Raw genomic sequence first — 20,851 nt, forward strand, 5'->3', positions numbered from 1 at the left:
TTTTGTTGACATTCAGCAGGAGCAGGAAGTCTGCTAAACAATCAATGGGGCAACTGGACAATCAAGGTGATAAAGGAACACTCAGGGAAAACAAGGCTGTTGCAGAAAAGCTAGATGAATTCTTTGCATTGGTCTTCACTGCTGAGGACATGAGGGAGATTCCCACCCCTGAATCGTTTCATTTAGGTGACAGATCTGGGGAATTGTCCCAGATTGAGGTGTCAGTAGAGGAAGTTTTGGAACAAATCAATAAATTAAACAGTAATACGTCACCAGGGCCAGATGGTACTTACCCAAGGGTTCTGAAGGAACTCCAATATGAAAATGCAGAACTACTAACTATGATAGGTAATCTATCACTTAAATAAGCTTCTGTACCAGATCACTGGCGGATAGCTAATGTAGTGCCAGTTTTTTAAAAAGCTTTGGACGAGGTCCCCCCTAAGGCTCTTAAGCAAAGTAAGCAGTCATGGGATAAGAGGGAAGGTCTTCTTATGGATCAGTAACTGGTTGAAAGAGAGGAAACAAAAGATAGGACTAAATGATCAGTTTTCACAGTGGAGAGGGGTAAATAGTAGTGTCCACCAAGGATTTGTGCTTAGGTCAGTGTTGTGCAATACATTCCTAAATGATCTCGGAAAAGGAGAAACAGTGAGGTGGCAAAGTTTGCAGATGATACAAAATTATTAAAGATAGCTAAGTCTAAAGCTGACTGCAAAAAGTTACAAAGGGGTCTCACAAAATGGGGTGACTGGGCTAGAAAATGGCAGGTGAATTCAATGTGGATAAATGCAAAGTAATGCACATTGGAAAACCTAAAGCCAACTGCACAGGCAAAATGATGGGGTCTAAGTTAGCTGTTATCTTTCAAGAAAGACATTTGGTGTCATTGTAGATAGTTCTCTGAAAACATCTGCTCAATGTGCAGTGGCAGTAAAAAAAACTAACAATGTTAGGAACCATTAGGAAAGCAATAGATAATATATAAAATATCATATTGCCTCTATATAAATATATGGTACATCCACATCTTGAATACTGCATCCAGTTCTGGTCACCCCATCTCAAAAAAGATATATTAGAATTGGAAGAAGTACAAAGAAGGGCAAGAAAAATTATTAGGGGTATGGAACAGCTTCCAAATGAGGAGAGATTAAAAAGTCTTGGACTGTTCATCTTAGAAAAGAGACGACTATGGGTTGTTATGATATGGGTCTATAAAATCATGACTGGTGTGGAAAAAGTGAATAAGGAAGTGTTATTTAGCCCTTCACATAACATGAGAACCAGGGGTCACCCAAAGTAATTAATAGGCAGCAGGTTTAAAACAAACAAAATGAAGTACTTCTTCATACAACGTGCTGTTAACCTGTGTAAGTCATTGCCATTGGATGTTGTGAAGGCCAAAAGTATAACTGGGTTCCAAAAAGAATTAGACAAGTTTGTGGAGGACAGGTCCATCAATGTCTATTAGCCAAGATGGTGAGGGATGCAACACTATGGTCTGGGTGTCCCTAAACCTCTGACTGTGAGAAGGTGAGATTGGATGACAGGGGATGGATCACTTAATAAATTACCCTGTTTTTTTCATTTCCTCTGAAGAGTCTGGCACTGGGCACTGTTGGAAGACAGGACACTGGGCTAGATGGACCAATGGTCTGACCCTGTATAGCCATTCTTATATTCACCCTCCAACCACCTCAGTTCCTTCACCACCACTGCAGAGAGCGAATTGGAACTGGTCCTCACCATGTCCCTAGTAGCTAGACAGTTCTCTAGTCTTTTTCTTGTAAATAATTATATTAGTTGATTAATATGGGTAGTTAGCTGATCTTACATTTTCCTTCCCTTTCCCCTTGTCCTGAGAGTATCCCACTTCTTTCATTGGGGCTGTTCCAGGCTTTGAATCTTGCAAGGACATTAGGGGTATGTCTACACTACCCACCGGATCAGCAGGCAGTGATCGATCCAGCGGGGGTCGATTTATTGCGTCTAGTCTAGACACGATAAATCAACCCCCAAGTGCTCTCCCGTAGACTCCTGTACTCCACCTCTGCAAGAGGTGCAGGCGGAGTCGACAGGGAAGCGGCAGCAGTTGAAACCAGATATTATAGGGATAACAGAAACATGGTGGAACAGAAGTCATGACTGGACTACAGGTATTGAAGGGTATGTGCTGTTTAGGAAAGACAGAAATAAAGGTAAAGGTGGTGGAGTAGGATTGTATATCAATGATGAGGTAGAATATAAAGAAATAAGGAACGAGGAATTGATAAGACAGAGTCCGTCTGGGCAAAAATGACATTGGGGAAGAAAACTACTAGAGCCTCCCCTGGGATAGTGCTTGGGGTGTGCTATAGACCGCTGGGATCTAATTTGGATATGGATAGACTCCTCTTTACTGTTTTTAATGAAGTAAATACTAATGGAAACTGCGTGATCATGGGAGACTTTAACTTCCCAGATATAGACTGGAGGACGAGTGCTAGTAATAATAATAGGGCTCAGATTTTCCTAGATGCGATAGGTGATGGATTCCTTCATCAAATAGTTGCTGAACCGATGAGAGGGGAAGCCATTTTAGATTTGGTTTTGGTGAGTAGTGAGGACCTCATAGAAGAAATGGTTGTAGGGGACAACCTTGGCTAGAGTGATCATGAGCTAATTCAGTTCAAACTGAATGGAAGGATAAACAAAAATAAATCTGTGACTAGGGGTTTTGATTTCAAAAGGGCTGACTTTCAAAAATGAAGGAAATTAGTTAGGGAAGTGGATTGGACTGAAGAATTTATGGATCTAAAGGCAGAGGATGCCTGGGATTACTGTAAATCAAAGCTGCAGAAGCTATCGGAAGCTTGCATCCCAAGAAAGGGGAAAAAATTCATAGTCAGGAGTTGTAGACCAAGCTGGATGAGCAAGCATCTCAGAGAAGTGATTAAGAAAAAGCAGAAAGCATACAGGGAGTGGAAGATGGGAGGGATCAGCAAGGAAAGCTATCTTATTGAGGTCAGAACATGTAGGGATAAAGTGAGACAGGCTAAAAGTCAAGTAGCATTGGACCTTGCAAAGGGAATTAAAACCAATAGTAAAAGGTTCTATAGCCATATAAAGAAGAAGAAAACAAAGACAGAAGAAGTGGGACCGCTAAACACTGAGGATGGAGTGGAGGTCAAGGATAATCTAGGCATGGCCCAATACCTAAACAAATACTTTGCCTCAGACTTTAATAAGGCTAAAGAGGATCTTAGGGATAATGGTAGCATGACAAATGGGAATGAGGATATGGAGGTAGATATTACTATATCTGAGGTAGAAGCGAAACTCGAACAGCTAAATGGGACTAAATCGGGGGGGCCCAGATAATCTTCATCCAAGAATATTAAAGAAATTGGCACATGAAATTGCAAAATTAGCAAAAATTTTTAATGAATCTGTAAACTCGGGGGTTGTACCCTATGATTGGAGAATTGCTAACATAGTTCCTATTTTTAAGAAAGGAAAAAAAAGTGATCCGGGTAACTCCAGGCCTGTTAGTTTGACATCTGTAGTATGCAAGGTCTTGGAAAAAATTTTGAAGGAAAAAGTAGTTAAGGACATTGAGGTCAATGGTAAATGGGACAAAATACAACGTGGTTCTACAAAAGGTAGATCGTGCCAAACCAACCTGATCTCCTTCTTTGAGAAAGTAACAGATTTTTTAGACAAAGGAAACGCTGTGGATCTAATTTACCTAGATTTCAGTAAGGCGTTTGATACCGTGTCACATGGGGAATTATTAGTTTAATTGGAAAAGATGGGGATCAATATGAAAATTGAAAGGTGGATATGGAATTGGTTAACAGGGAGACTACAGCGGGTCCAACTGAAAGGTGAACTGTCAGGCTGGAGGGAGGTTACCAGTGGAATTCCTCAGGGATCAGTTTTGGGACCAATCTTATTTAATCTTTTTATTACTGACGTTGGCACAAAAAGTGGGAGTGTGCTAATAAAGTTTGCTGATGATACAAAGCTGGGAGGTTTTACCAGTTTTGAGAGAGATTGGGATATCATACAGGAAGATTTGGATGACCTTGTAACTGGAGTAATAGTAATAGGATGAAACTTAATAGTGAGAAGTGTAAGGTCATGCATTTAGGGATTACTAACAAGAATTTTAGTTATAAGCTGGGGATGCATCAATTAGAAGTAACGGAGGAGGAGAAGGACCTTGGAGTATTGGTTGATGACAGGATGACTATGAGCCGCCTATGTGATATGGCCGTGAAAAAAGCTAATGCGGTCTTGGGATGCATCAGGCGAGGTATTTCCAGTAGAGATAAGGAGGTTTTAGTACCGTTATACAAGGCACTTGTTGGACCCCACCTGGAATACTAGGTGCAGTTCTGGTCTCCCATGTTTAAGAAGGATGAATTCAAACGGGAACAGGTACAGAGAAGGGCTACTAGGATGATCCGAGGAATGGAAAACCTGTCTTATGAAAGGAGACTCAAGGAGCTTGGCTTGTTTAGCCCAACCAAAAGAAGGCTGAGGGGAGATATGATTGCTCTCTATAAATATATCAGAAGGATAAATACTGGAGAGGGAGAGGAATTATTTAAGCTCAGTACCAATGTGGACACAAGAACAAATGGATATAAACTGGTCATTGGGAAGTTTAGACTTGAAATTAGACAAAGGTTTCTAACCATCAGAGGAGTGAAGTTTTGGAATAGCCTTCCAAGGAAAGCAGTGAGGGCAAAAGACCTATCTGGCTTTAAGATTAAACTCGATAAGTTTATGGAGGAGATGGTATGGTGGGATAACATGATTTTGGCAATTAATTGATCTTTAAATATTCATGGTAAATAGGCCCAATGGCCTGTGATGGGATGTTAGATGGGGTGGGATCTGAGTTACTACAGAAAATTCTTTTCTGGGTATCTGGCTGGTGAATCTTGCCCATATGCTCAGGGTTTAGCTGATCGCCATATCTGGGGTCGGGAAGGAATTTTCCTCCAGGGCAGATTGGAAGAGGCCCTGGAGGTTTTTCGCCTTCCTCTGTAACATGGGGCATGGGTCACTTTCTGGAGGATTCTCTGCTCCTTAAAGTCTTTAAACCACGATTTGAGGACTTCAGTAGCTCAGACATAGGTGTGAGGTTTTTCGCAGGAGTGGGTAGGTGAGATTCTGTGGCCTGCGTCGTGCAGGGTTTCGGACTAGATGATCATAATGGTCCCTTCTGACCTTAATATCTATGAATCTATGACTCACCTATGAAGACACTGCGGTGAGTAGGTCTAAGTATGTCGACTTCAGCTACATTATTCACGTAGCTGAAGTTGCGTAACTTAGATCGATCCCCCCCAGTGTTGACTAGGGCTAAGAGACATACCTCTTACTCAACCATTATACCAAACTGGTTAAAGTGCTTTCCATCTACCTTGCTAAAGTGTTTCTAAGGTGCTTGTCATGTTAGTATCTAGGTGCCATCCATGCTGATGGTACAGATAGCTGACAATTACTGTATAAGTTTCTCATGTCGATAACACATTCCAAAACATCTTTGACTCAATCCAGTAAAATATCCTTTTTTTTTACCCTGGCTTATATAGTTCATTGTGATTAGGGACTTTGAAAAGAAGTTTGAAAGTCTTTTTGTCGCTATAATGATGTAAAAAACATGTTTGTAAGAGACTGAATCTTTTGAGGTTTTTCTCACCATTAGAGTTATCTTGTGCCATATAATGAGCCCTTACGTCATGGTCCGATCAAGAGAGGGGTAAAGCTGAATGCATTTTCTGTGTACTATCTCAGCTGCCCAATCCAGAATGTACATTCCAGGCACACTTTTAATGCTGCTGGAACCATTGTCACCAACCAAAGACTTCTTATAAAGCAGACATTGTCTAAATGTGCCCTGAAGGATGTCCCTGAGCCAAATGAGGAAAAGGAGGAAGATACTGAAAAAGTGCAGGATTCTTTTGTCCCTAATCACAGATATTATAAGTGAGGTGGAAAATGGGGAAAATAAACACTGAAAGCTGTTGCCCTGAACAAGCTTTATCCATTTTCCCATTTAAAAATTATAGCTTAAAGATTGGTTCAGAGAACTGATTTATGTTTAATCAGTCACTAAGTTATAAATAGTGAGCATTTTAGAAGAAATGGACCCAATTCATCCCTGAATTTGTGCCAACTATGAATTTAGGCCATTATGTTTTTAAATATGCCATGATCGCGTGGACAATAGCATATCTTTGTGCCCGCCATTGTAAGTGAAATTGCAAAGGGCTTTTTGGTTCTCTTTCCCTGACACCAGTTTGACACCATTGTATCTTCAGTGGAATTCAGGCCTGATCCAAGGGCCAATGATTCTTTTCATTGAGGTTAATGAACTCTGGATCAGGTCCTTATTTCTGATGCAATGCAAGTAGGAAAGCAGGCCTACGTTATATATTTTTTAAAGTATTGTGTGAGTTTCTTATATCTGGCAACAGACTTGCTCTTGCAGTTTTAGTATTTGTACTCCTCTAACTGAGAAACACAGAAAAATATGTTTATAAATTATGAATTACAAATATTAACAATTAAATATAGTAACTCCTCACTTACCGTCATCCCGGTTAATGTTGTTTCGTTGTTACATTGCTGATCTATTAGAGAACATATTTAATGTTGCGCAATGTTTGGTTATAACATTTGGCTGTGGGGGCTTAGTGGGCCAGCAGCCCCCCGGTCTGCTCCCCTCCACCCCCTCCCCAGTGCCTCCCACCCGCTATGGCCCTGTGGATCAGCAGCTTTCCCACCCTCCCCACACCTCCCGCCCTCAGCAATCAGCTGTTTCATGGCGTTCAGGAGACTGGGCGGGAGGGGGCAGAAGCAAGGACACGGCGCGCTCGGTGGGAGGGGTGGAGCAGGGGTGGGAAGAGGCAGGACAGAGTGGAGCAGGGGCTGGAAGAGGCGGGCAGGGGTGGGGTGGGAAGAGGCAGGGTGGGGATGGGTCCTTGGGGGAAGGGGTGGAGTGGGGGCGGGCCTGGGTCAGAGCCGGGGGTTGAGCATCCTCCATCACTTTGGAAAGAACAGCAAGAGGAGTAGCCAGACGATCCACCCTCTTTCACCCTCTGACTCCACCACCTTAACCAAGCTTCACAGTCATCGTTGCTGAGTACAGTATTAAATTGTTTGTTTAAAATTGTTTAAAACTTATACCCATATTACATTGTTTAAACTTGTTTAAAACTTATACTGTATATGTATATCATGTCTTCTGTCTGGCAAAAAAAATTTCCCTGGAACCTCACCCACCACCCCGTATTCACATTAATTCTTATGGGGAAATTGGAGTCGCTTAACATCGTTTAGCTTAAAGTTGCATTTTTCAAGAATATAACTACAATGTTATGCGAGGAGTTACTGTATTAACAATTGTTTGATTTGGTGTCAACTCGTCTTTTCTCTGAACTAGTTCTTCCATTGATAATTTTTTCCCACTTTTCGCTCTTGTGGACACAAGAACAAATGGATATAAACTGGCCGTTAGGAAGTTTAGACTTGAAAGTAGACAAAAGGTTCTAACCATCAGAGGAGTGAAGTTCTGGAACAGCCTTTCGGGGAAGCAGTGGGGACAAAAGACATATCTGGTATCAAGACTAAGCTTGATAAGTTTATGGAAGGGATGATCTGATGGGGTAACATAATTTTGGCAATTAATTGATCTTCAACTATTAGTGGTAGATATGCCCAATGGCCTGTGATGGGATGTTAGATGGGGTGGGATCTGAGTTACTACAGAGAATTCTTTCCTGGGTATCTGGCTGGTGAATCTTGCCCACCTGCTCAGGGTTTAGCTGATCGCCATATATGGGGTCGGGAAGGAATTTTCCTCCAGGGCAGATTGGAAGAGGCCCAGGGTGGGTTTCGCCTTCCTCTGCAGCGTGGGACATGGGTCTCTTGCTGGAGGATTCTCTGCACCTTGAAGTCTTTAAACCACTATTTGAGGACTTCAATAGCTCAGACATAGGTGAGGGGTTTGTTACAGGAGTGGGTGGGTGAGATTCTGTGGCCTGCGTTGTGCAGGAGGTCAGACTAGATGATCATAATGGTCCCTTCTGACCTTAAAGTCTAAGTCTCTCCAATTGCAAATTCAGGGTCAGATTGGATGGCTCACTGTGAATCAGATAGCCAGTACTATTGTCTGGTAGCTCTCACCCTGTGTTACAGAAGTTAAGGCTTTCTTTCATAAAAATTATGTAACGAACAATGATTATATCACAAATCTGTGTGCTGCAAAGTTAAAAAAAAACTTTCCAAATGTGAACTGGATGCCAACTCATGAAGTGATGTTTGAGACACCTTAAAGAATCTCTTTCTGTAAACTGGTCCTGTTCATCTCATCAGAGTGTTAACTGTGAAGCCTAAGGATGATCATGAAAAGTGAATGTTGTTCATTTTATGAGAATCTGCAAATCTGCACACTCTACTGTGAGATGTGCGTCATTAGGTATCCTGTGCGGTTAGAGCTTGGATTTTGGGTAAAGATAAGAGAGCACTATCACTTATTATTTTTCCAGTCTGACCCTTGAACAATAATAATTGCTCCTGCCCTGGAGGATGGTAAACCTGGGAGCTGAATCCCAAGTCCAGGCACCAATTTGGGTTTCCCACTCCATTGATTGATATAATATCAGTTGAATTGTTGCATAAATGTTTAGGGAGTGTTAATAAAGTACCAATAATCTGCAGCACACTTATTTAAAAGTGGACTCTGCAAAACAGGTTGTATGCCATCTACCTTCCCAAGTTATCCCACCATCTCTTATTCTGAACCAGAACAGAAGTAGTCCATTGTTCTGTTGTAACTGCTTGTAAATTCTATGTGGTGGATTTTTCACCTAGTTTCATTATTTTATTCAAATATTCACATGGGGATTGCAGGACTAAAGTGCTGTCTTCAGTTTCTGTGTGAAAGCATCTTGAGAGGGAGGAGAGAAGAAATCAAAATAAGCACTTAATTTAAGAGAAGAAGCAGAATGCCTCTTATCAAACAACAGTTTGATAAACAGCATGTAGCATCATAGAATCATAGAATGTGAGGGTTGGAAGGGACCTCAGGAGGTCATCTAATCCAACCCCCTGCTCAAATGTATCCTGCAGCACAGAGTTTCTCTAACTGTAAGGGAGGCTCCCATCTCTTTTGGGGGGAAGATATTAAAGGGAGAAATATTAAGCATTTTCACAAAGTGCTTTTTGCAAAGAAAATCATCTACTATGTGCTCAGTAAGCTACAGACTGTTTATTTTTGTGTGTCTTAAGTTGAAATATTTTAAGAAAGTAAAACAGACAGAAAGCCCAAGATAGTGATTAACTCATAGGACCCAATGGATATCCCTTTGTGGACCTATGTCAGACATCTATGTCCTACTGAAAGGTGAACTGTCAGGCTGGAGGGAGGTTACCAGTGGAGTTCCTCAAGGATCGGTTTTGGGACCAATCTTATTTAATCTTTTTATTACTGACCTTGGCACAAAAAGTGGGAGTGTGCTAATAAAGTTTGCGGATGATACAAAGCTGGGAGGTATTGCCAATTTAGAGAAGGACAGGGATATCCTACAGGAGGATCTGGATGACCTTGTAAACTGGAGTAATAGTAGTAGGATGAAATTTAATAGTGAGAAGTGTAAGGTCATGCATTTAGGGATTAATAACAAGAATTTTAATTATAAGCTAGGGACGCATCAATTAGAAGTAACGGAGGAGGAAAAGAACCTTGGAGTATTGGTTGATCATAGGATGACTATGAGCTGCCAATGTGATATGGCCATGAAGAAAGCTAATGCGGTCTTGGGATGCATCAGGAGAGGTATTTCCAGTAGGGATAAGGAGGTTTTAGTACCGTTATACAAGGCACTGGTGAGACCTCACCTGGAATACTAGGTGCAGTTCTGGTCTCCCATGTTTAAGAAGGATGAATTCAAACTGGAACAGGTATAGAGAAGGGCTACTAGGATGATCCAAGGAATGGAAAACTTGTCTTATGAAAGGAGACTCAAGGAGCTTGACTTGTTTAGCCTAACTAAAAGAAGGTTGAGGGGAGATATGATTGCTCTCTATAAATATATCAGAGGGATAAATACTGGAGAGGGAGAGGAATTATTTAAGCTCAGTACCAATGTGGACACAAGAACAAATGGATATAAACTGGCCACCAGGAAATTTAGACTAGAAATTAGACAAAGGTTTCTAACCATCAGAGGAGTGAAGTTTTGGAACAGCCTTCCAAGGGAAGCAGTGAGGGCAAAAGATCTATCTGGCTTTAAGATTAAACTCGATAAGTTTATGGAGGAGATGGTGTGATGGGATAACGTGGTTTTGGTAATTAAATATTCATGTTAAATAGGCCCAATGGCCTGTGATGGGATATTAGATGGGGTGGGATCCGAGTTACCCAGGAAAGAATTTTCTGTAGTATCTGGCTGATGAATCTTGCCCATATGCTCAGGGTTTAGCTGATCGCCATATTTGGGGTCGGGAAGGAATTTTCCTCCAGGGCAGATTGGAAGAGGCCCTGGAGGTTTTTTGCCTTCCTCTGTAGCATGGGGCATGGGTCACTTGCTGGAGGATTCTCTGCTCCTTGAAGTCTTTAAACTACGATTTGAGGACTTCAATAGCACAGATATAGGTGTGAGGTTTTTCGCAGGAGTGGGTGCGTGAGATTCTGTGGCCTGTGTTGTGCAGGAGGTCAGACTAGATGATCATAATGGTCCCTTCTGACCTAAATATCTATGAATCTATGAATCAGCAGGGACTAGGATGGTTGGCTATTCTCAAAGCACCTCACTGCACAAAGCAGATGGACCTTGTCAGTTCCTCTGGCCTTTTTCAGTCCTAACCTTTTCTCTGTATATGTGTGATATGTATCCTACAGAACTACGAATGAATATGGGTTCCATTTCGCCTTCCTACCACTGCCTGCATTGGAGTGGGGAGGGGTGCAATCCTGCAACAGATGTCAGAGGCACTAAGGGCTAGTTCACAAAATGACTTAGGCACCTAACAGCCAAGTCAGGCACCTAAAACTCAGAATTAGGCCCCACTGGGAATCACAGAGTCCCTGCTCAGCTGCCCCCGAGCCTTGTAGGTGCCTAAACTTTTTGCAGTAAAAGCTCCCTAGGCAACTGTGTCTCTGAGCATGCACGCTGCTGCCCCACACCAGGTCTCTGGACGCTTACACCCCAGAGCGATTCACAAATTGGGGAAAGATAGGTGGTATTCTCACTAGCCCGTGGGCCCTGATCTGGTAAGCGTGCTCAGAGCTCGCTGACCGAATTGGGCCTCTAGAGACAATCTGACAAAAAACAGCCAGGGGAGTCCTGAGACTGTGGTGGGGCTTAGCGCACACCCCTTAAGGTAGCAGCTCTCATTGGCTAACTTTGGCAAGGAGCCACCTAGCACATTGGCTTTTGTGAATCCCATGCTTAGCACCAGTCTCCTTCCCTCTATTGTATAGGGAGCCTAGACGCCAGACTCAAGCTATGTGAATTTCAGTGATGTGCTAGGTGCCTAAAAGTGAGGTGTGGTGATGTTCTACATCACCACCCTAAGTTTCTCCATTAATCTAGCCCTTAGTCTTTTGTAAGCTGTGTCTACACTAGGTGCTGTACCAGTGTACTGTACCAGCAAATCAGTCCTAGTGTGGATGCAGTTTCTACCAGCCAGTGTGTAGTTTTCCCAGTATAACTGTCTCTATACTGGGGGTTTTGCCAGCACAGTTGTGTGACTCAGGGAGCACACCTCTGCACTCCCCTGATTGACACAGCTATGCCAGTAGAAGTTTGTAGTGTAGACATGGCCCCAGTAGTGGCCTTTCCTACCTCCTTAAACAGTGTGCAATGCGTGCTTCCTCCGATGCTGGTCCAGCTCTGCTCGTCAGCGTGAAGAAGAGATGGAGCTATGGCTCTGTTTTTACTTGATACCCTTTCAGGAGTAAATGTGCCTGTATTGGTGGTTGATTTGCAAATTGAGAGGATAAGGACTGTACCTGGCTTTTGCCCGGGATGTGAAAAAGGGAGGAGCCGGAGAAAGGCTCCTTGTGCCCTCTCCCTTGCACACCTTCACAGAGCTGGGCATTATCTAGCTCTGTGAATCAATTTGGACAAAAGGGAGATGATACATGGGCGAGGAAGAGGATTTTGGTAACGGACACTTTTGGCATTCAACTAAGAATGTACTTACAGGCAGATGAGCCATTACTAGTACCTTCTATTTCCTCTACAGGCTCTTCTTACTACAGAGAAAAGGATGGTTCACATTTACAGGCAACCAATTAAAGAGAACTAAATTAAAGTCATTGAGGGGGAAAAAAACACAATTTGCATGTGATTATTCAGATTCTGTGAAACAAATATTTAGAGCGAAGATAGTGCATTCATTGCATTTATGACCACTATGTTTGCTACCGTGAACTCAATCATTGCACAATGGGAGCTGAGACTAAATGGTTTGACACATAACAAGTAATCAAGATAAAAGAGTTGACACTGTACTCAGTGCAAAGGCTGTTACATTTTTAAATGCAAAATTAATTTCAAGATTGATTGAAGTCCTGTTTCTTCTAGCAATGGAATTAGTGGGATATCAGTGTCCCTTCATGTTTCTTTGTCTAGTGTGTGTGTGTGTGTCTGTCTTTCTGTCTGTGAGGGGCTCAATCCTGTGTGAAAATGAATTTTGATTTTTGTTTCATAATAACCTTTGTGTGTACTTTTTCCCCTTGAAACTTTGCACTGAATTTGATACTTGAGGTGGAGGAGGAGGTGGCATTAAAGCTTTGGAGGAAACTGAAGTATTCTGTTTATCCAGAGCCCCGGTAAATTGCTGTAGATTTAATATGCTGCTCATGCCATTTGTCTGAGTACGACCTTGAGAGGACACCTTCTTCTGATTCGAGGGGGGTAATTTTGTTTCATGTGCTTGTCAATCGGGTGGTTGTTTCTCCAAAAGCAAGGGAGCGTACTGAAGGAAATGTGTGACAGTCTCAAGATGTGGCCCACTAAAACATAACGGTTGATTGTTAATCAAGAATGAAATGCTGTAGTGCAAGATAATTTTTATTGTTTTTCTGTATTTAGAGATAGTATAATTCAGATCGTAAACACGCAGGCCTGTTCTCAAAGAAACAGAGAAAATTTAAAAGGTAGTTCCCTATAAGATGATCCACATTATTTTGCGAGCCTGTACCTGAAAGGATTGATGTGTGCACACTTGATGGGGCATGGGACCAGGCCTGCTATACTATATGGCCTCTTTTGGGTTTTAAACATTCCTGTAATTGTAGCTCTTGTAAACCTGCATCATAGATTCATAGGTATTAAGGTCAGAAGGGACCATTATGATCATCTAGTCTGACCTCCTGCACAATGCAGGCCACAGAATCTCACCCACCCAGTCCTGCGATAAACCTCTCACCTATGTCTGAGCTATTGAAGTCCTCTTATCAAGGTTTAAAGACTTCAAGGTGCAGAGAATCCTCCAGAAAGTGATCCGTGTCCCATGCTACAGAGGAAGGTGAAAAACCTCCAGGGCCTCTTCCAATCTGCCCTGGAGGAAAATTCCTTCCCGACCCCATATATGGCGATCAGCTAAACCCTGAGCATATGGGCAAGGTTCACCAGCCAGATACCCAGGAAAGAATTCTCTGTAGTAACTCAGATCCCACCCCATCTAACATCCCATCACAGGCCATTAGGCCTATTTACCATGAATATTTAAAGATCAATTAATTGCCAAAATTATATTATTCCATCATACCATCTCCTCCATAAACTTATCGAGTTTAATCTTAAAGCCAGATAGGTCTTTTGCCCCCACTGCTTCCCTTGCAAGGCTATTCCAAAACGTCATTCCTCTGATGGTTAGAAACCTTCGTCTAATTTCAAGTCTAAACTTCCCAACTTTCCTCTCCCTCTCCGGTATTTATCCCTCTGATATATTTATAGAGAGCAATCATATCTCCCCTCAACCTTCTTTTGGTTAGGCTAAACAAGCCAAGCTCCTTGAGTCTCCTTTCATAAGACAAGTTTTCCATTCCTCGGATCATCCTAGTAGCCCTTCTCTGTACCTGTTCCCGGAGTTACCCGGATCACTTTTTTTTCCTTTCTTAAAAATAAGAACTATGTTAGCAATTCTCCAATCATACGGTACAACCCCTGAGTTTACAGATTCATTAAAAATTCTTGCTAATGGGCTTGCAATTTCATGTGCCAATTCCTTTAATATTCTTGGATGAAGATTATCTGGACCCCACTATTTAGTCCCATTAAGCTGTTCGAGTTTCGCTTCTACCTCAGATATAGTAATATCTACCTCCATATCCTCATTCCCATTTGTCATGCTACCATTATCCCTAGGATCCTCATTAGCCTTATTAAAGACTGAGGCAAAGTATTTGTTTAGATATTGGGCCATGCCTAGATTATCCTTAACCTCCACTCCATCTTCAGTGTTTAGCGGTCCCACTTCTTCTTTCTTTGTTTTCTTCTTCTTTATATGGCTATAGAACCTTTTACTATTGGTTTCAATTCCCTTTGCAAGGTCCAACGCTACTTGACTTTTAGCCTGTCTCACTTTATCCCTACATGTTCTGACCTCAATAAGATAGCTTTCCTTGCTGATTCCTCCGATCTTCCACTCCTTGTATGCTTTCTGCTTTTTCTTAATCAATTCTCTGAGATGCTTGCTCATCCAGCTTGGTCTACAACTCCTGACTATGAATTTTTTCCCCTTTCTTGGGATGCAGGCTTCCGATAGCTTCTGCAGCTTTGACTTAAAGTAATCCCAGGCCTCCTCTGCCTTTAGATCCATAAATTCTTCAGTCCAATCCACTTCCCTAACTAATTTCCTTCATTTTTGAAAGTCAGCCCTTTTGAAATCAAAACCCCTAGTCACAGATTTATTTTTGTTTATCCTTCCATTCAGTTTGAACTGAATTAGCTCATGATCACTCTAGCCAAGGTTGTCCCCTACAACCATTTCTTCTATGAGGTCCTCACTACTCACCAAAACCAAATCTAAAATGGCTTCCCCTCTCATCGGTTCAGCAACTATTTGATGAAGGAATCCATCACCTATCGCATCTAGGAAAATCTGAGCCCTATTATTATTACTAGCACTCGTCCTCCAGTCTATATCTGGGAAGTTAAAGTCTCCCATGATCACGCAGTTTCCATTAATATTTACTTCATTAAAAACATTAAAGAGGAGTCTATCCATATCCAAATTAGATCCCAGCGGTCTATAGCACACCCCAAGCACTATCCCAGGGGAGGCTCTAGTAGTTTTCTTCCCCAATGTCATTTTTGCCCAGATGGACTCTGTCTTATCAATTCCATTGCTTCTTATTTCTTTACATTCTACCTCATCATTGATATACAATCCTACTCCACCACCTTTACCTTTATTTCTGTCTTTCCTAAACAGCATATACCCTTCAATACCTGTAGTCCAGTCGTGACTACTGTTCCACCATGTTTTTGTTATCCCTATAATACCTGGTTTCACTTCCTGCACCAGTAGCTCTAGTTCCTCCATTTTGTTACCCAGGCTCCTCGCATTGGTGTACAAACATCTTAATTTTTGCTGTTTGGCCTCGCTCACATTCTGTACCCGATTAGGCACAGTCATTCTACAGCCAGTATAACCTATTAGACTGGTATCCACACTGCTCTTCCTCCTTATATCCATTCTCCTATCCACAGCTGTATCCTTTCTTACTTTGTTTTCTTTGTTTCTATGCTAAAATCCGGCATGGAGATTAGCTGGACATCTCCCAACCATCTCCCCCAGATTCCTAGTTTAAAGCTCTCTTAATCAATTGTGCCAGCCTCCATCCTAGAAGTCTATTTCCTTCCCTACTCAGATGAAGTCCGTCTCGAGAGAACTGTCCTCTGTCCATGAACGCCTCCCAGTGGCCATACATCCCAAAGCCCTCCTTATAGCACCACTGCTTAATCCATCTATTGACAGTCATAATCTTGTCACACCTTTGTTGCCCTTCTCTAGGAACAGGCAGAATCCCACTAAAGATCACCTGAGCCTCAATTTCCTTAAGCGTCTTCCCCAGCCTAGCATAGTCTTCCTTGATACGTTCCAGCGAGAATCTACCGGTATCATTTGTTCCCACATGAAGGATAATTAGGGGATTCTTTCCCGCTCCCTTTAGGATCCTTTTCAACCTCAGGTCTACATCCTGTATCTTAGCACCTAGAAGACAGCATACCCTTCTGTTCTCTGGATCAGCTCTGGTTACAGGCCTGTCTATTCTTCTCAGTAAAGAGTCCCCGATCACATAGACCTGCTTTTTCCTGGTGACTGTGCTATTCTCCAGTCTATCCCCTGTTCCCTCTGGCTGCAAGTTCTTTCTATTCCTATTCTCCCTTGTAATCCTCTTCAACCCAACCTGTATCCTGGGGCTCATATTTGGTGTAGTCTCCATTGACTCTTCCCCTTTTCCTATAGGACTTGCTGCTCTTCTCTTCTTCCTCGCCCTTACACCTTCAGTGACCACCTGCTGAGCCCCTTCTTCCTCAGACCCAGAATTGACAGGGGCTTGGTGGAGCAGTGATCGCTGCACTAGCTCTGAGTCCTAATACTGACTTCAGCCACAAATCAAAATGGCCTCATCCTAATTCCCAAAACATTTTTTGGCCCCAACTGGTATTGTCCATCCAGTGGGACTAAAGTGGCCCGGAGGAGGTCAGCTTGGAGCTGTGGTGGCAGAGCTGCTTGAAGAAGCTTGCCCATCACTTGCCCTTGGTATGTTAAAACTCTCAGTGTCTTACTTTCACAAGCACTAATGCTGCAATTAATAAGAAAAAGAAGTAATAAGATTAAAAATCCTGAAATTCAAGTAACTCCCCATATGCAAACCCCAATTATCCAAAACTCCAGTTACCCATCATCTGGAAATGTCTTCTGAGAGAGGAAATCCGTTGTTCTGTGTTTCAGTAAATCTCCTCTACCATTCAGATAACTGTACACATTTTAAATGGACTTTAATGGAGCTTCATACAGAGTAAGGTGCTACTTTGCATGAGGAAGGGTATCAGAATCTAACCTAACTGGGATTGACAGTGTGCCCTTATTTGAAGGCTTTCTAGCTTAGTTGTACTTTTTTTAGCATTTAAAGCAGTAAAAGGGCAGCTGTCAGGAACAATACCCTGATTTCAAGGAATGCTCTCTTTATAATGCACATGCTCACATACTTATAGGAAAGATAGACAGTATGACTGAAAAATCTTCAGAGTTCATAGATTCCAAGGACAGAAGGGACCACTGGGATTCTGTAGTCTGACCTCTTGCATAACACAAGCCATGGAACTCCCCCAAAATAATTCCTAGAACAGATCGTTTAGAAAACATCCAATCTTTATTTTAAAATTGCCCATGATGGAGACTCCACCACAACTCTTGGTAAATTGTTCCAATGGTTAATTACCCTTCACTGTTAAAAATGTACACCTTATTTCCTGTCTGAATTTGTCCAACTTCAGCTTCTTTAGATTGTGTTATGCCTTTGTCTGCTAGATTGAAGAACCCATTAACAAATATTTGTTCCCCATGTTGGTACTTATAGACTGCAACAAAGTCACCTCTTAACCTTCTCTTTGTTAAGTTAAACAGGTTGAGCTCCATAAGTCAATCACTATTATAAGGCATGATTTCTAATCTTTGAATGATTCTTGTGGCCCTTCTCTGAACCCCCTTTAATTTATTAATATCCTCCTGGAATTGTGGATACCAGAACTGGACACAGCATTTCAGCAGTGGTCATATCAGTGCCAAATACAGAGGAAATAGTAAGCACTACTTCTACTTGAGATTCCCCTGTTTATGCATCCCAGAATCACATTAGCCCTTTTGGCCCCAGTGTCACACTGGGAGCTTAGGTTTAGCTGATTATCCACCATGACCCCCAAATTTCTATTAGAGTTACTGCTTCCCAGGGTAGAGTTCACCATCCTGTAAGTATGGCTTTTGTTCTTTGTTCCTAGATGTATACATTTAGCTGTATTAAAATGCATATTGTTTGCTTGCACACAGTTGACCAAGAAATCCAGATCGCTCAGTATCAGTGACCTGTCCTCTTCATTATTTTTCATTCCCCTGATTTTTGTGTCATCTGCTAAACTTTATCGGTGATGATTTTATGTTTTCTTCCAGGTCATTGATAAAAAATGTTAAATAACATAGGGCCAAGGACCCACCCCTGCAGGACCCCACTAGAAACACACCCACTCAATGATTCCCTATTTGCAATTACATTTTGAGACTTTTCAGTTAGCAAGATTTTAATCCATTTCAAACAAATTGTTTCCAAATTATTGAAACAAAACACTTCTATTGACCACTGCTATTTTTTTTAAAAAAATTTGGTTTTCAAAAGATTTTGAGATTCTGACTTTTCATTCAGACATGGGACAGGGAAAAAAATTTAAATCTCTAAAATTTTTGCAGGATGGGGAAACCCTTTCCCATCCAGCTCTAATGTTTTGCATATGATAGCAAAGAACCATGTGTTTAATTAACAATTAAGGGTAACATAATATAGCAGGACAAAAATCATCCAGCAAGTACCTGGAATGAATTGGAGACAACTTTTTATTACAGGAGGTGGAGAAAGTGACTAGGGAAGAGGCTAGATTTGATTCTGACAAACAGGGAGGAACTGGTTGAGAATCTGAAGGTGGAAGGCAGTTTGGGTGAAAGTGATCATGAAATGGTTGAATTCATAATTCTAAGGAATGAAAAAAGGGAAAACAAGTAGAATAAAGACAATGGAGTTCAAGAAGGCAGACTTTAGCAACTCAGAGAAATGGTAAGTAAGATCCCAGGGGAAACAAATCTAAGGGAAAAAAGAGTTCAGGAGGGTTGGCAGTTTCTTAAAGAGTCATTATTAAGGGCACAAGAACAAACTATCCCAATGCATAGGAAAGATAGAAAGTGTGGTAACAGACCACTGTGGCTTAACCAGGAGATCTTCAGTGACCTGAAATTCAAAAAAACATCATACAAAAAGTGGAAACTAGGTCAAATTATGAAGGATGAATATGAAAAAACAACACAAGCATGTAAGGACAAAATTAGAAAGGCCAAGACACAAAACAAGATTAAACTAGGTAGGGACATGAAGGGTAACAAGAAAATATTTTACATATACATTAGAAGCAAGAGGAAGACCAAGGACAGGGTAGGCCCATTACTCAATGAGGAGGGAAAGACAATAGCAGAAAATGCAGTAATAGCCAAAATGTTAAATGCCCTTTTTGTTTCCATTTTCACTAAAAAAGTTAGCAGTGATGGGAAAACTAACATAGTGAACATCAGTGTAAATGGGGTGGGATCTGAAGCTAGAAATGGAAAAGAACAAGTTAAAAATGATTTAGACAAGTTAGATGTTTTCAGGCTGGCAGAGCCTGATGAAGTACATCCTATAATACGTAAGGAACTGGCTGAAGAGATCTCTGAGTCGTTAGTGATAATCTTGGAAAACTCATGGAAGACAGGAGACATTACAGATTACTGAAAGAGGGCAAATACAGTGCCTATCTATAAAAAGGGAAATAAGGACAATCCAGGGAATTATAGACCAGTCAGCTTAATTTTAGTACCTGGAATGATTATGGAGCAAATAAGCAACTACTCAGTTTGTGAGCACCTAGAAGACAATAAGGTGATAAGTAAACAGTCAACATTGATTTGTCAAGAACAAATCATGTCAAATCAACCTAATATCCCTCTTTAACAGAGTAACAAGCCTTTTGGATAGGGCGAAGCAGTAGACATCAGATCTTGACTCTCACATGACCTTTTCATTAAAAAAAACTAGAGAAATATAGCCTAGACAAACATACTATAAGGTGGGTGCAGAACCGGTTGGAAAAGCATATTTAGAGAGTAGTTATCAATGGTTTACTATGAAACTGAAAAGACATAGTGAGTGGGGTCGCAGAGGGTTCTGTCCTGGGTCCAATTCTGTTCAATATCTTCATAAATAATTTGGATAATGGCATAGAGAGTATATGTATGAAGTTTGCAGACAACACCAAGATGGAAGAAGTTGCAAGTGCTTTGGAGGACAGGATTAGAATTCAAAATTATCTTGACAAGCTGGAGAAATGGTCTGAAATAAACAGGATGAAAATGAGTAAGAACAAATGCTAAGTACTCCACTTAGGAAGGAATACAAATTGGGAAAGGACTGTCTAGGAAGGCATACTGCAGAAAAGGATCTGGGGGGTATAGTGGATCATAGACTAAATCTGAGTCAACGATGTAATATTGCTGCAAAAAAGCAAACATCGTTCTGGGCTGTATTAGCAGGAGTCTTGCAAGTAAGACACAAGAAGTATACCTTCCATTCCACTCACTACTGATAAGGTCTCAACTGCAATATTGTGACCAGTTCTGGGCACCACATTCTGGGAAAGATGTGGACAGATTGGAGAAAGTCCAGAGGAGAACAACAAAAATGATTAAAGATCTAGAAAATATGACTGACAAGGAAAAACAGAAGAACTTGAGTTTTGTTTAGTCTGGAGAAGAGAAGACTGAAGGGGGACATGATAATAATCTTCAAGTACTTAAAAGGTTGTTAGAAAGAGGAGGGTGATAAATTGTTCTCCTTAACCACTGAGGGCAGGACAAGGAGTAATGGGCTTAAATTGCAGCAAGAGAGATTTAGGTTAGACATTAGGAAAAACTTCTGAACTGTCAGGGTAGTTCAGCACTGGAACAAATTACCTAGGGACGTCTAGATCAGTGATACTCAGATCTCAGTGATCCAGGAGCCAAATTAGCGATCAGCGTTGCCCAAAAGAGG

The 20,851-nt window shown here is 41.5% G+C and overlaps 1 protein-coding gene and 1 long non-coding RNA gene across 3 annotated transcripts in view; both read left to right on the top strand.

Moving 5' to 3' along the window:
• PTPRN2 (protein tyrosine phosphatase receptor type N2) overlaps positions 1-20,851 on the top strand; it is a 989,298-nt gene that overhangs the window by 713,570 nt on the left and 254,877 nt on the right. The window lies entirely within an intron of this gene.
• On the top strand, positions 240-12,654 carry LOC122464771. The gene is made up of 3 exons (XR_006289121.1): positions 240-404; positions 5,319-5,322; positions 12,642-12,654. It is a non-coding gene; the product is annotated as an uncharacterized LOC122464771 (long non-coding RNA).

The sequence above is a fragment of the Chelonia mydas genome, chromosome 2 (assembly GCF_015237465.2).
Source record: "Chelonia mydas isolate rCheMyd1 chromosome 2, rCheMyd1.pri.v2, whole genome shotgun sequence".
Taxonomy (NCBI): domain Eukaryota; kingdom Metazoa; phylum Chordata; order Testudines; family Cheloniidae; genus Chelonia; species Chelonia mydas.